Here is a 13,912-nt window from a genome sequence, read left to right on the forward strand (position 1 = left end):
GCGATGGGTAGCAGGAGGGAAGTTGCGGTTCTCGCAACGAGGAGCCCTAGACCCAGGGGAAAAATTATAAAATAATTTTTGGGACTCCAGAGAAGGGTAATTGAGGTTCCCATGGCATTAGAATGCCAAGAAAATACTTAGAAAAATTTTTCAATCGGTACAGACAATTTTGACCCGTTAAGCCAAACGGAGGGCATTTTGGTCATTTCGCCTTCCGAGGTGATTTTTGGCCGACTTGCCTAGTTGAGTAAATAATTAATATGACATCAAATATGAAGAAATATTACTAGAAATGAAAATTGAAATGAGTAGTGGAAGAAAAGAAAAGAAAATGCAAAAAAAATGACATCATTTAAAAAGTTGGACCAATCACACTTAAGCCATTGTTTGACTAACCATTAAAAGAGATAAGAGAAGACCAAATTCAACAAAATTTCAGCAGCCATCCTTCTCTCCTTAGTGCAGCCAAAACGTGAACCTCTCTCCCTCTCTCAAACTCCATTAAACCTCACTTCTCAAGCTTAATTTCTCCCTTGTTTCACCACAAAACCCTAACCTCTCTTCATTAAAATTTTACTCCACACCTTAAACAACCTTTTGGCAGCCTTGAAAGTGAAGGAAAGTGAAGTTTAGAGGTGGGAAAAATCTGCCCTAAGTGAGGTTAGTGCTACAAACTTCATTCTCCTTCTTTTAATCTTAGTTAGAATATCATTTGAGCTAAGAAATTTTAAAGAATTGAAGTAAATTACATGAGTTATGGTACTTTAAATTTTCAGCAGCCCTATGGAAGTATGAGGTTGATTGTTTTGATAAATTTAAAGTGGCTAGAAATGATGGTTAAAGTATTAAAACACATGGACATTAAACTAAGTATGTTAATTAAGTTCATGAGTAAATTTAGTTGGATATTAGGGTTTGGAAGGGTGAAAATGTGAATTGGCTTAGGAAATTGTTAGGGCACATTGTAATGGTCAATTAGTGACCATTTTAGATATGTTGACCATAAATGGGACTGAAAAATGCTATGGCAAAGTGAGGTGAAATCTGCCCTATGGACAGCAGCATAGGGACTGAAATTTCAGTCCCTTTGCACAGCCATAACTTGGGCTGTGTAAGTCCAATTGAATTTTGGCCAATTGGACATGAAACTAGGCTTATAATGGCACATTTTTGCTGAAGAAACCATGCCCAAAAGACCAAAGCAAGAGGACCAAAACTTGGCCCCAATCCGGAACCCTGAAACTGCCTCTGCAGAATTTGACCAAATGAACAGTAACTGTTCATTTGGCCATAACTCACTGTAGATTTGGTCAATTGGTCTGAAATTTTTACAGCAACAAGTTAAGACATAGACAAACAACTTTCATGAAGGAACCTACCCCAAATTATGGCCAGAACCCAGTCAACCAAGTGACTCAAGTCACTGTTCATGTTACTGTAGATATGGTAAATCTGCAGAATTTGAAATCCGGCCAGCTTGGGTTTTGGGCCATATCTGGAGCTACAAAACTCCAAATGGAGTGATTCAAAAAAGGAAATTCAACTAGACAAAATAAGGAACAACTTTCATGTTTTACATTTCTTCAAATTCCAACAGTAACAGTGTCCAATGGAACAGTGAATTTAGGGCATCAAAACTGAAATTTTCTGCTAGTGTGGGTTACACTTTGAATTTGCATTAACACTTAATGCCAACAAGTTTTAAACACCAAATGTGGTATGTTGGGAGTGCCAAAGGCAATGTACACATTTTTATTCTAAAAGTCAACATTTTTGTTGACCAATGATGAATAGTGACACCAAAAAGTTGAAATTCACAAATTGACAAATTTAAGAGTTTCAAATGCCCTAGTATACCTAACAAGATTGGTTTGGATAGTTTGGCATGCCAAGAGGGTTCAGTTAGCGATCGCACATGGCAACAATGCCATTCTGTGATTTCATGGCTTTTAGCCATTCGACTTTACATTGAGACTTGGCCTTGTGCTGACATTATTCTGACATTGTTAGTCGTTGCATTTGCTGTCGGGAGATGCATATGCAACCAATGGTGTGACGGCGAGGTACTAGGTACCCAGTGCGGTTACCGTTATCCATCCGATCGTCTAGTGTAGGTTACTTGGGGCAACCAAATGAATAAAAGTGAACAAAGTTAATGAATTAATGAATATACCAAAATCAAACAAAGAAAGCATACACTTTGCATACACATTTATTTTTTTTTGCTATTTTCTTCTATTATATTATTGCACCACTAAACATTATTGCTTAGCGCGTTGCTTTTGCCACGCGTAGGTACTGGAGATCCCGATCGTGAGCCCAGTAGACCACAGACTGGGTGAGTCCATCTGACAGTTCTGCTCAGTGTCTGTGTCACCTCACTACCTGCAGTGCATCGGTAGGGCACTAGGTGTCAGTTTGTCATTTTGATATTTTGTAGTAGATTTGTATTTTCTCATATGTATTTGATCTCATGTAATATATTTTGATGTATATGTAAATTATGAAAATTGTATTTGTTAATGGAAAAGTAGATGTTTACTTGTGATTTACATGCGAACATCACATGTGAATGATGAATGAAAATGGAAATTGAAATGTGGAAATCATGATATTGAATTTGGTGTTGATAATGAATGTTTGAGAAATATTGTTGAGATTTTGGGATATTGGAGTTTGAGATGATGAAATAAAAGTATTGGAAGTGTTTTTAACAGGTTCCGAAGAACGGTTTTCTCCATTTTTAGCCGGTACTCCGCCGGATTTTCTTAAAATTTTTCGGAACCTTAAATGCATGATACTTTTGATAAATGGTTTAAATAATTTGTATTTCATAAATTATGTGCAAAAGCATTTTCTAAATTAATTGAGAAATATTAGAGTGTGCCGGTGCACCAGGTGGCATTACTTACTCGGGTATACTGTACACGGGTAAGGGGTGTCACAAGAAGTGTTGGAATCAAAGCCAAATTCAGAGGGAGTGTGGTCATGTTGCTGGCAGCATGACTAAATTACTTTTAAGGGACCAAAAATGAAATTTTACAAGTCCAATTGGTATGGGACCAATTGGGAATGAAAATAGACACTAAATGACACAATTTTCATTTAGGAAGCATGCCCAAAAAGTGACCAAAACCTAGTGAACAAATTGACCAAAGTTGGAAAATTGCAGTCTGCCTCTGTACAAACTGACCAAATGAATAGTGTTTGTTCATTTGGTCATAACTTGATCTAGGCAGGTCAAAATGACCTGCAATTTTACCAGTGGTTATATGAGATATAGACCTAAAACTTTCATGAAGAATACAAACCAAAATTATGCCATTAACCAAGTCATTTAGTCATCCCAATTTGGTGACCCAAATCTGCCAGCACCAAAAATTGCCCAGAATTCTGGGTTGTGTCCAATCCGGTAGCCATGGTTCAAATGGCTATAACTTGAGCTACAAAACTCCAATTGGGGTGATTCAAAAAGGAGAATAAACTTAAGACATTAGGGAACATTTTCTATAAAGTTTTGTCAAATTCTAACAGTAAAGTGACCAATAGAACAGTGTAACTTAGGACTCCAAAACTAGAAATTGGCAATTTTGCCTAAAAGACCTAAGTTTTGAGAAAACAACCAAAACCAACAAATTTAGTGACCAAAATGTGGTATGTGGGTGAAGTTGGAATTCCCATACCTATTAAGCCTTGGAAAGTCAACAATTTGACTTGAATAGTATAGTAAATAGTAACCCCGAAACACAAAATTTCAAGAACATCGAGTTTAGCACGTTAGAGCTAGGTAAAAGTGAAGTTAAATTTATTTTTGGATTTATGCTAAGTTATAGTACTGAAACACTGTAAAATTGTGTGTTTCAGTTGAAAAGAATACCGCGAAAGAACTCGAGGAACCGAGTCAAGGCCAAGAGGCGACTCGCTTGAGGTTTGTGCACAACATCACTATGCTTTAAAATTCATTGATAAAGTGAATGAAATATGTATTTTACTTTTGCTTTGAATTGTGAAAGTTTATTTGTGACATTATCTATGATGTTTTGATTTAAATTTTTGTAAGTTATTGTGTATATTTGAAATGACAATGTTTAGCAAATTGTTAAGATAAGTTTTGAAACCACAGTGTCATGATCATATATTTGAACACCTCACTAGCACGACTAGTGGGGGTAATTAGTTTCGAATTTTGATTCCTTCTCTGGAGAAGTGTTGAGGTGTGCCAGTAGAAGAGGATGTGAATGGATATCCATATATTTGAGCTAGCTAGCCTTGTGATGTGATTTCTCTTTAGCCTCTGGCTATTGAGATTCTATTTGTTTCGAATGGCATGATCTAATTGTGGGTTTTATGAAATGTGATTCGATACTTCAAATTGAAATTGTTTGAGATTAAAATCTCATAATGCATGATTTGTATTTAATTCTCATGTTCAGTCAAATTTTCCAATAAATGTGATTTAAGTTCTTCATAAAGATTATTTTAGTATGTTGTGCACCACTGAGTCCTAGTACTCAGCGATAGCTTTTATTGCTATCGCAGATATAGAGACTAGAGGAGCTGCTGAGAATTGAGGATCTTCCTACTTTGAACCTATGGGGTATAATTTATACCCTGATTGTAAATATTTATTTTGATGTATCTAATGCACAGAAATGTATGGACATGTGAAAATGGGTCTTCAGCAGCTTGTGCAAAATCTGTATAAAATTCATAATAAATTTTAGTTTGGATTTTCTTAATGTAAATTTTTGTATGATGTATATATAAATTGTTTATCTTTAAAGAAATATGAATGTATGAAATTGATTAACAGTACCTTGAGGATTATTGAATTTTGAACTTGAGAAATTGATTGAAATGATTGTGGAGTTGTTGAAATTGACTGAGTTTGATTGTGAAATTGAAGTAGTTGTTGAGAAAATTATTGGAAGTGCTTTTATTTCAGGTATTTGAAGAACCGTTTTCTCAAAATACAGACGGAACTCTGTCAAAATTTTTATAAAATTTGCGTAAAAATACATTGGGCCAAAAATATTAACTAGTTTTAATTTTAACTAAATGTTTTAAATACCTATTAGAAAATGCTCACCACTTATTAAAAATAAGAAAATTGTTTTAAAATCCCTTGTAGGGTACTTAATGAGTTATCGGTAGGTGAAGTTCGGTAGTTCATTAGGTATTCTACGGGATCATGTTATGCCTTACAGAGGGGTAAGGTGTGACATGTTTCAGTAGTATCAGAGCAAAATTTTTGAAGTATGTTTTAACTTGAGAATTTGTGTCTTTCTTGTTAAGTGCAACTGCTCAATGTCCATAACTGTTACATACAGTGCATTACATCATGAATATGAACTAACAGAGGGGAATCTCCTTGTGTTACTTGTTCAGGAGATACCCTAACTTTAGACTGAGATGGAAGAAGGGGATCGCTCAGTTGAGCAGTCTGTTGAAGCTGAGCCACAAGGGGAAGCCCCAGCTTTGCAGAATGTTAGTGGATCTGTAGCACCAGCCTCGCAAATGTTGTAGTTTCCTGCACAGTTCGCACAGCAGATGGCTGCAATGTTTCAACAAATGGCTGGGGGTATGCCTGCTCAAGCTCCACCCCAGACACCTGTGGCACAACCACTACCTCCAGCCAGATAGTATGATAAATTACTGAAGTATGCGGCTGTAGAATTTAAGAGTACAGTGGAACTTTTAGAGGCAGAGCAATGGCTTGAAAGAATGGACAGAGTATTTAAGAAGCTGCACTGCCAAGATGAACTGAAGTTTGAATATTCTGTGTCTCTACTACAAGGGGATGCGTATGATTGGTGGAAAACCATCCCCCACAGCTTGGCTGAACCACGATCTTGACACAGGATGACTTCATCGAGAGTTCGATGTAAATACATCCCATATGCATATGTTGATCAGAAGTTACAAGAGTTTCTGAGTCTAAAACAAGGCAACAGAACAGTGGCAGAGTATGAGAGGGAGTTCTCCCGCTTGAGTCACTATGCGGGGGGTCTCCTTTCCACCAGCAAGGTAAGATGCAAGAGATATGAGACTGGTTTGAAGCCCAGTTTGAGGATGCAAGTTGTGGGATTCAGGCATAATAAATTCTCAGAGCTCATGTCTCAAGCACTTGAGTTGGAAAGAATAGAATCAGAAGCAACCCCAGTGAAAGAAAAATCAGAGAAAGCTGAGAAATCAGAAAAAGATAAGGGGGCAAAATCAGTTGAACAGAGTTCTGGTGCTACCTCTGGAAAGAAGAAGAAATTTAGTGGACCTAGCAGGGGTCGAGGTGGAAGATTTGGTAGGGGCAGATTTTGCGGGACGTAAACCCCTAGTGCAGTCGATCGGCGAGGGTTCATATTCGCACCTCGTGAGACTTGTGGCAAGATTCATAGGGGGGAATGTTATTGGGCCACTGGAGCCTACTTAAACTGTGGAGGCAAGGGCCATATAGCTAAAGACTGCACTAGTGCTCCGTCTCCAAGATATGGTCCAGCTCCTACTACGGCTGAGGGATCTATTCAGAGTCCTGCTCCTAGAGGTTCACAGTCTGTTGGCAAAGGAAGAGGCAGAGGTAGAGGCACTACTTCAAGCAGTCAAGGCATAGTTGGTCAGTCTGTACAAGGAAGTGCGTCAGCCAGAGTCTACACAATGAGACTGCGAGAAAAAGGCTGAGACTTCCGATGTGGTAGCTAGTACATTCACTATCTCTGATCAAGAAGTATTTGTATTGTTTGATCCGGGTTCAACCCATTCATATGTTAGTGCTAGCATAGTCTGTTCACTTGCTGTTCCATGTGTGCAAATGGGTTTTAAAGTGCTAGTAACTAGTCCGTTAGGACAAGAGGTTCGAGTCAACAGAATTTATAGAAACTGTCCTTTGGTTATCCAAGGACATGTTTTCCTGTCAGACTTGATTGAAATGCCCTTCAGAGAGTATGATATCATCTTGGGCATGGATTGGTTAGCCAGGCATCACGCCATGATTGACTGTAGACTGAAGTACTTTTGTTCTCCCTCTGTACGGTGATGTGGTAATACATGGGGAGAGGCATTTACTACCATTAAACATTATTTCAGCTACACTAGCCAGAAGGATGATCAGAAAGGGGTGTGAAGCATACTTGGCACATGTGATAGACACCCAAGTGGGGAGTCCAGCACTGAGGGACATCCCTACGGTATGTGAATTTTTGGATGTATTTCTTGATGAATTGCCAGGATTACCTCCAGAAAGATGAAGGAACGGAAGCGTGAAAAACACAAGATTATACCATTGAATTCAAAAATTTTCACCTAAGGTCACATGCACCATGCAAGATTTATTTTTATCTATTTGATTTCAATGATAAACAACATATTAAAACTCTTTTAATATGTTTTTGGATCTGTATTTGCCATTTAAGATTTTAAAATTAATCAGATTAATTTTAGAACCCTAGATTAAATCAAGAACGATTACACTAACCTCTTGATGTCTTTGCAGCGTATGCTGCGCCTTTGAGATTCGTCTTCAGGACACCAAATGTTGTCCCTCTAGCTTGTCCACACCAAGAACACCTATGGCAGCCCTTGAACAGCTTCTAAAGCCTTTTCTATTAATTAGAAATTCAAGTTCTGCCTTTTAAGAGATTAGAGATGTAAACAGGACACTAGAAACAATTTCTAGTGTTCTTAATTCAAGAGATTGATGGCTAATCTCTTTGAATTGATGAGAGATGAAGAGAAATAGCTGGAGAGGCTCAAAGTGGCGTGACATATGAGAGGAGAGGCTGCTGGTTGTGTTTTCTTTTCATAACCCCACTTAAATAGCTAGGTTAACACATTAAACCCTAGCCACATGTCACCTTTTGATTAGCTCTAGGTTTAAGTGACCCAATCACATTGTGCCAAGTGTCAAACCTATATTTAATCTTGATTTTAATCATCTTACATGATTAAAAACATTTGGCAAGCTTATGTGTTATGCCATGTGTCACCATCTCATGGTGCCACGTGTCACAATCGTGAAATGACCAAAATGCCCTGTGTCTTAATTTTGAGTTCTTAACCCAAAATAATTATTTTCTTCTTCTAATTAATTTATATCAAATATAAATTAATTAATTAATCTCTATTAATTAATTTCTCATTAATTAAATTCATATTTAAACACTTTAAATATAAATTTAACTTATATTATACATCCAATAATCTAGATTTGGTTTCAAGTCATGCTAGGGACTTTGCAATCTAATTGCAAACCAAACCTATTTAATTAATCAATTAAACTCTTTAATTAATTAATTAAATCATATTTAAATAGGTGATAACTTGTGTATGTGTGTGACTTACTAGGCTCATCACTAATTGGCAATGAGACATGATATCAACTCTTAATATCATCGTAACTCTTTCTTACCATAAATGATTTCTCTAAATCATTTTATGAACCTCATAGACCATGGTTAACACCTAGCATAGCATGCCATGGCCACCCAATTAGTAATAAGGTTTACCTTAAATGAACCTATAATCATATGTTACCATGCACTAGAATCTCTCTGTTACAAAATCCCAACTCAAGCTGGAGTCATGGTTTATGTCAAACTCCATTTGCTATGAATATTATGTTCTCTTTTAATTCCAGTTCTTGATTAAAAGATTTTTCTCATCGAAACTCTTTTACGAATAAATCTATCTGTCTGGCCAGAACTTGAAACATCAAGAACAATTAAATGAACATAGGATTTTAACTCTATTTACTTAGAGGAACAGATTCCATCTTGATCAACACCTACCTCCATATATAACTAGCAGGAGCCAACACATGCCCATATACCCATACATAGTACAAGTATGAAAGCGAGATCAAACTCAAACTACCTATATACAAGATAACTGTGCTATCTCGTGTCTAAAGATTATATGCATCGATATGATTTATGACAAAACATTGACAAGAGTAAACTCCATGTGCTTGTCATAAGTGTCACCGGTTCGACCTACTTATCATTTATAAGTGCCTATCAAGTTTGTTATATGGCATGAGACTCACCATTCCATCTTATTTATATCTCATATAAATAACTTGGGAACAAACATGAATACAATCTTTCTGGATAAGTCATGTCCTTACTATGAAGTATCCTCGATTGTGAACCTATTTATGATACTTTGTGCTAGAAATATTGTCACTCATATTCTTAACAACTTAAGAATAATATTTCTAACAAAATATCAATGGACCTTTTCTATTACACATAAATATATTATGTAAACGGAAAAGTGGAAATGCCTTTTATTAATAAAATATATACAAGATACATACTAAATGATATGCTCTAGGGCATACTACTAACAATCTCCCACTAGCACTAGAGCCATTCATTACAATACCTTAGAACCATCTTCTCAAGATGTCGGTCTAACTGAACTTGTGACAAAAGCTTAGTGAATGGATCAGCTGGATTTTTCAGCTGATGTTATTTTTCTGCATGGCTATATCGCCTTGCCCAACTATATCTCGGATAATATAGTAGTGCCTTTCTATGTGTTGGGATTTTGGTGAGACCTTAGTTCCTTAGCTCAGATGATCGCTCCATTGTTGTCACGGTGTAATGGAACTCACGACTCAATGGAAGGAACTCTGTAAGTTCTGTCATGAACTTCTTTATCCAAATGACTTCTTTTGCAAAGATCCGATGCAAGAATATACTCACCTCGTGAGTGGAATCTGCAATCGTGCTCGCTTGGAACTCTTCCAACCGATCGCACCTCCATTACAAATGAACACATATCCAGAGGTAGACTTTCTATCATCGATATTTGATTGGAAATCAGAATCAGTATAACCATCCAATTGCAAGTCTCCACCTCCATAAATCAAGAATAAATCCTTAGTTCTTCTCAAGTACTTAAGGATATTCTTGACAGCTATCCAGTGTTCCAAACCTGGATTGGATTGATACCTGCTAGTCAAACTAATAGCATATGCGATATCCGGCCTAGTACACAACATTGCATACATTAAACTTCCAATAGCCGAAGCATATGGAATCCTGGCCATCTTATCTCTTTCTTCAGGTGTCTTTGGAGACATCTCTTTAGAAAGGTGGATACCATGTCTCACTGGTAACAATCCTCTCTTGGAATCAAGCATGTTAAACCTCTTTAACACCTTTTCCAAGTATAGACTTTGTGATAAACCAATTATCCTTTTCGCTCTATCTCTATAGATGCGAATCCCAAGAATATAGGTTGTCTCCCCTAAGTCTTTCATGGAGAATGTATTTGACAACCATACCTTTATAGTCGTCAACATACCTGTATCATTACCCATCAACAGTATGTCATCCACATATAAGATAAGGAAAGTGATAGCACTGTCACTAACCTTCTTATATACACATGGCTCATCCTCATTTTTTATAAAACCAAAAGATTTAATGGCTTCATCAAAACGGATGTTCCAACTCCTCGAAGCTTGTTTCAACCCATAAATGGATCGCTTTAGCTTGCATACCTTGGAACCATCTTGGGATTCAAATCCCTTAGGTTGTTCCATGAAAATGTTTTCTTCAATGTATCCATTGAGAAAAGCTGTTTTGACATCCATCTGCCAAATCTCATAATCATAGTATGCAGCTATTGCTAATAAAATCCTAATTGATTTAAGCATGGCAACAAAGTAGAAAGTCTCCTCATAGTCTATTCCTTGCCTTTGGCGAAACCCTTTCGCTACTAGCCTTGCCTTATAGGTCTCTACCTTTCCATCGTAACCAATTTTCTTCTTGAAAACCCATTTGTTCCCTATAGGTACAATACCTTGTGTGGGTCAACAAGATCCCAAACTTGATTCTTATACATGGAATCAATCTCGATTTCATAGCTTCAATCCATTTTGAAGAGTCTATATCCGATATAGCTTCTTCATAGGTAAGTGGATCATCTCCATGATCTACTTCTTCATGAGTAGACAACTCTTGTTCTTCTTCATGAAGAAAACCATATCTCATCTTTGGGTGAGATACCCCGTTGTTCTACGAGGAACAAATTGTAGATGTTTCATCAACGGGTATAGGTTGACTAGATGGATCTATATCCATCCGATGCAGAGGTTGGTCGAATTCTCCAATTCTAACTCTATTCGCCTTCCTTTGCCTCCTTCTTGAACAAACCGTTGTTCAAGAAATGTGGCATCTCTACTTATCACAACCTTTTGTGAAGTAGGCAAATAAAAATAATATCCAAAACTATCTTTTGGATATCCAACAAATCGACCTCTTTCTCGATCCTGGTCTCCAATTTATCGTTGTTCACTTTTGATATAAGTGGACAACCCCAAATCTTAACATGCTTAAGACTTGGTTTTCTTCCATGCCATATCTCATAAGGTGTGGAAGAAACCGATTTTGATGGAATCCTATTCGTAATATATAAAGTCGATTCTAATGCAAATCCCCAAAAGGAGATTGGCATATCAAGATAGCTCATCATACTACGCACCATATCCAATAGGGTACGATTTCTCCTTCAGATACACCATTCACCGTATGCGTTCTGGAGGAGTCACCGAGAAACAATGCCATGCTCTCTCAAGTATTCATCAAATTCAAGATCAAATATTCACCTCCACGATCCGATCGAAGAGCTTTAATACTTTTTCTGTTTGATTTTCTACTTGATTTAAATTCCTTAAAATTTTCAAAGGATTCATGTTTGTATTTCATCAAATACAAATACCCAAACCTTGATTTATCATCAAGAAAGGTAATAAAATAATGAAAACCCCTCTAGCCATTTCTTTAAACGGACCACATACATCACTATGTATTAGTTCCAAAATATTTTCAGCTCTTAGCCCTTGTCCAACAAAGGGTGATCTAGTCATTTTGCCTTGAAGGCAAGATTCACAAGTTGGAGTAGGCTCAGAGCCCAATGAGGATAGAATCCCCATTTTCTCCAATTTTGCAATCCTATCTTCTGCAACATGACATAACCTTAAGTGCCAAATATATTTTGAACTTGAGTTGGTTTTCACCATGGCATTACATTCATTTAGATTACTATACTCTGGCCAGTGGAAACACTTTCTTACTGACAATGGAAACACTTTCCTGTTGGCAATGGAAACACTTTCCTGTTGGCAGTGGAGACACTTTCCTTTGCCTTTATCAGCTTTAATCTTCCTTTTCTGTTTAGCTATTTTCTTGGAAGGACCAGGAATTTGAGGTTTCTTTTTCTTATTACCCTTCTTCTTGTTGGACTTTCCAGTAGAAGAAGATGCAACCAAAGCTACCTCTTTCCCTTTATTGCCTGGCATTTTCTTTTGGGCAATAAGCAGCATGTTGAGTAATTCATCTAAGGTGCATTCCTGTTTAGTCATATGGAAATTTGTCACAAAATTCCCAAAAGACTCAAGAAGGGACTGAAGGATCAAATCCGTTTGTAGTTGGAAATCCATGTTGAAGTCAAGATGTTCCAACTGCTCAATCAGCCGAATCATCTTGTGGACATGATCCCCAACATTCTGTCCTTCAGACATCCTCATACGGAATAACTGTTTAGATATCTCATACCTATCATTCTCTTTGTGCTCACCATACAACTCTTGTAGGAGAAGGAGGATCTCACTCGCACTGCATGTTCTCATGTTGCTTCAGAACTCATTACTCATAGAAGCAAGCATGTAACACTTAGCTCTCATATCATGCTCCTTCCACTTGTCCAAAGTTTCATGTTCCTCTTGTGTGGCCTCTGGAGGTAAGGGACCAGGAACATTTGAATCTAGAACATATCCTATATGTTCAAGGTTCAAGACAAGTTACAAATTTCTTAGCCAATCGATGATTAGGTCCACAACCTGTTGTGATCAAGTATGCTTGCAAGGATATTGGATGGTTGTGGTTGTTTTGTGCTCATTATTATCATAAAATTAATTGCAGAAAATAACCAGATTAATTAGTAAATGTATCATGTAATTAACCAAAATGATTATGGTCTTTTAATCAAATTGGTCCTCCCACTAACTTAGCGAATCCTACACTTCCAAAGTAGAAAACGGAAATCCTAGTTGGATGGATTTCTAGTGGGTGATTGAATTCTTATAATTCTATTGATCATCCTCAGGTACATCCATTATTGGAATTACAATAAACTATAAGTGAGCAACTCCTTGCCCATCACATCTCATGTGAGGTTCAATCCTTTACCTAGCCCCTAATGCTCAAAATCTCATGTACATCCATTATTGACTTATCTTGCATTAGTTAAGTTGATCCCATTGAGTCAGTAATTATGCAAATAATTTTAATGTCCTCAGGTACATCCAATATTGGCCACCAAACCATTTACATATTTACAACATCTCATGCTTAACAATTATTCTTAAGAAAATCTCTTAAATAAATTGCATCTTATGCAACTATTTAAAATTTCTTAAAATAATTGCCCCAATAGAGGGCTTATGTTATAATTACTTTAATTATACCATTTCCAACTTAATCATTTGTTTGGAAGATTTTATAGCCATCCTAATTACTATTAAGGTCTCACTTTGCACATTATCCATTTAGCATGCATATATCATATAATTGCATACATTCCCATACATCTCATGCATTCATGGATAAGCGAGAAATATGGTATGATCATGGACTTTCTAAGGGATTCAATTGAGCCACCAAGAATTGAATCAGGGCATTCCTAGGTGCATTTCATTCATTCATTTTACAAGAGTTGCTGAAGGAGTACATAATCAACACTTGATATTGAATTCCTCCCACTGGTCCCACCAATGCTCTTGACCTCCTTGAACTTCTTGCAATCCAATATTACATAGTAATCCTTGGCATACCAAGGCGAATTTACAAGAACTTAAATAAATGAAATTACAACCCAAAAATATTACAAACTTAATAATACATGCCCAAAA

General features: G+C 36.8%; 1 long non-coding RNA gene across 1 annotated transcript; it reads left to right on the top strand.

The window, feature by feature from the left end:
* Positions 1-445: 445 nt before the first annotated feature.
* LOC131182521 (uncharacterized) lies at positions 446-2,552 on the top strand. The gene is made up of 2 exons (XR_009150802.1): positions 446-660; positions 2,296-2,552. It is a non-coding gene; the product is annotated as an uncharacterized LOC131182521 (long non-coding RNA).
* The last annotated feature ends 11,360 nt before the right edge of the window (positions 2,553-13,912 follow it).

The sequence above is a fragment of the Hevea brasiliensis genome, chromosome 8 (assembly GCF_030052815.1).
Source record: "Hevea brasiliensis isolate MT/VB/25A 57/8 chromosome 8, ASM3005281v1, whole genome shotgun sequence".
In the NCBI taxonomy this organism is placed as follows: Eukaryota; Viridiplantae; Streptophyta; class Magnoliopsida; order Malpighiales; family Euphorbiaceae; genus Hevea; species Hevea brasiliensis.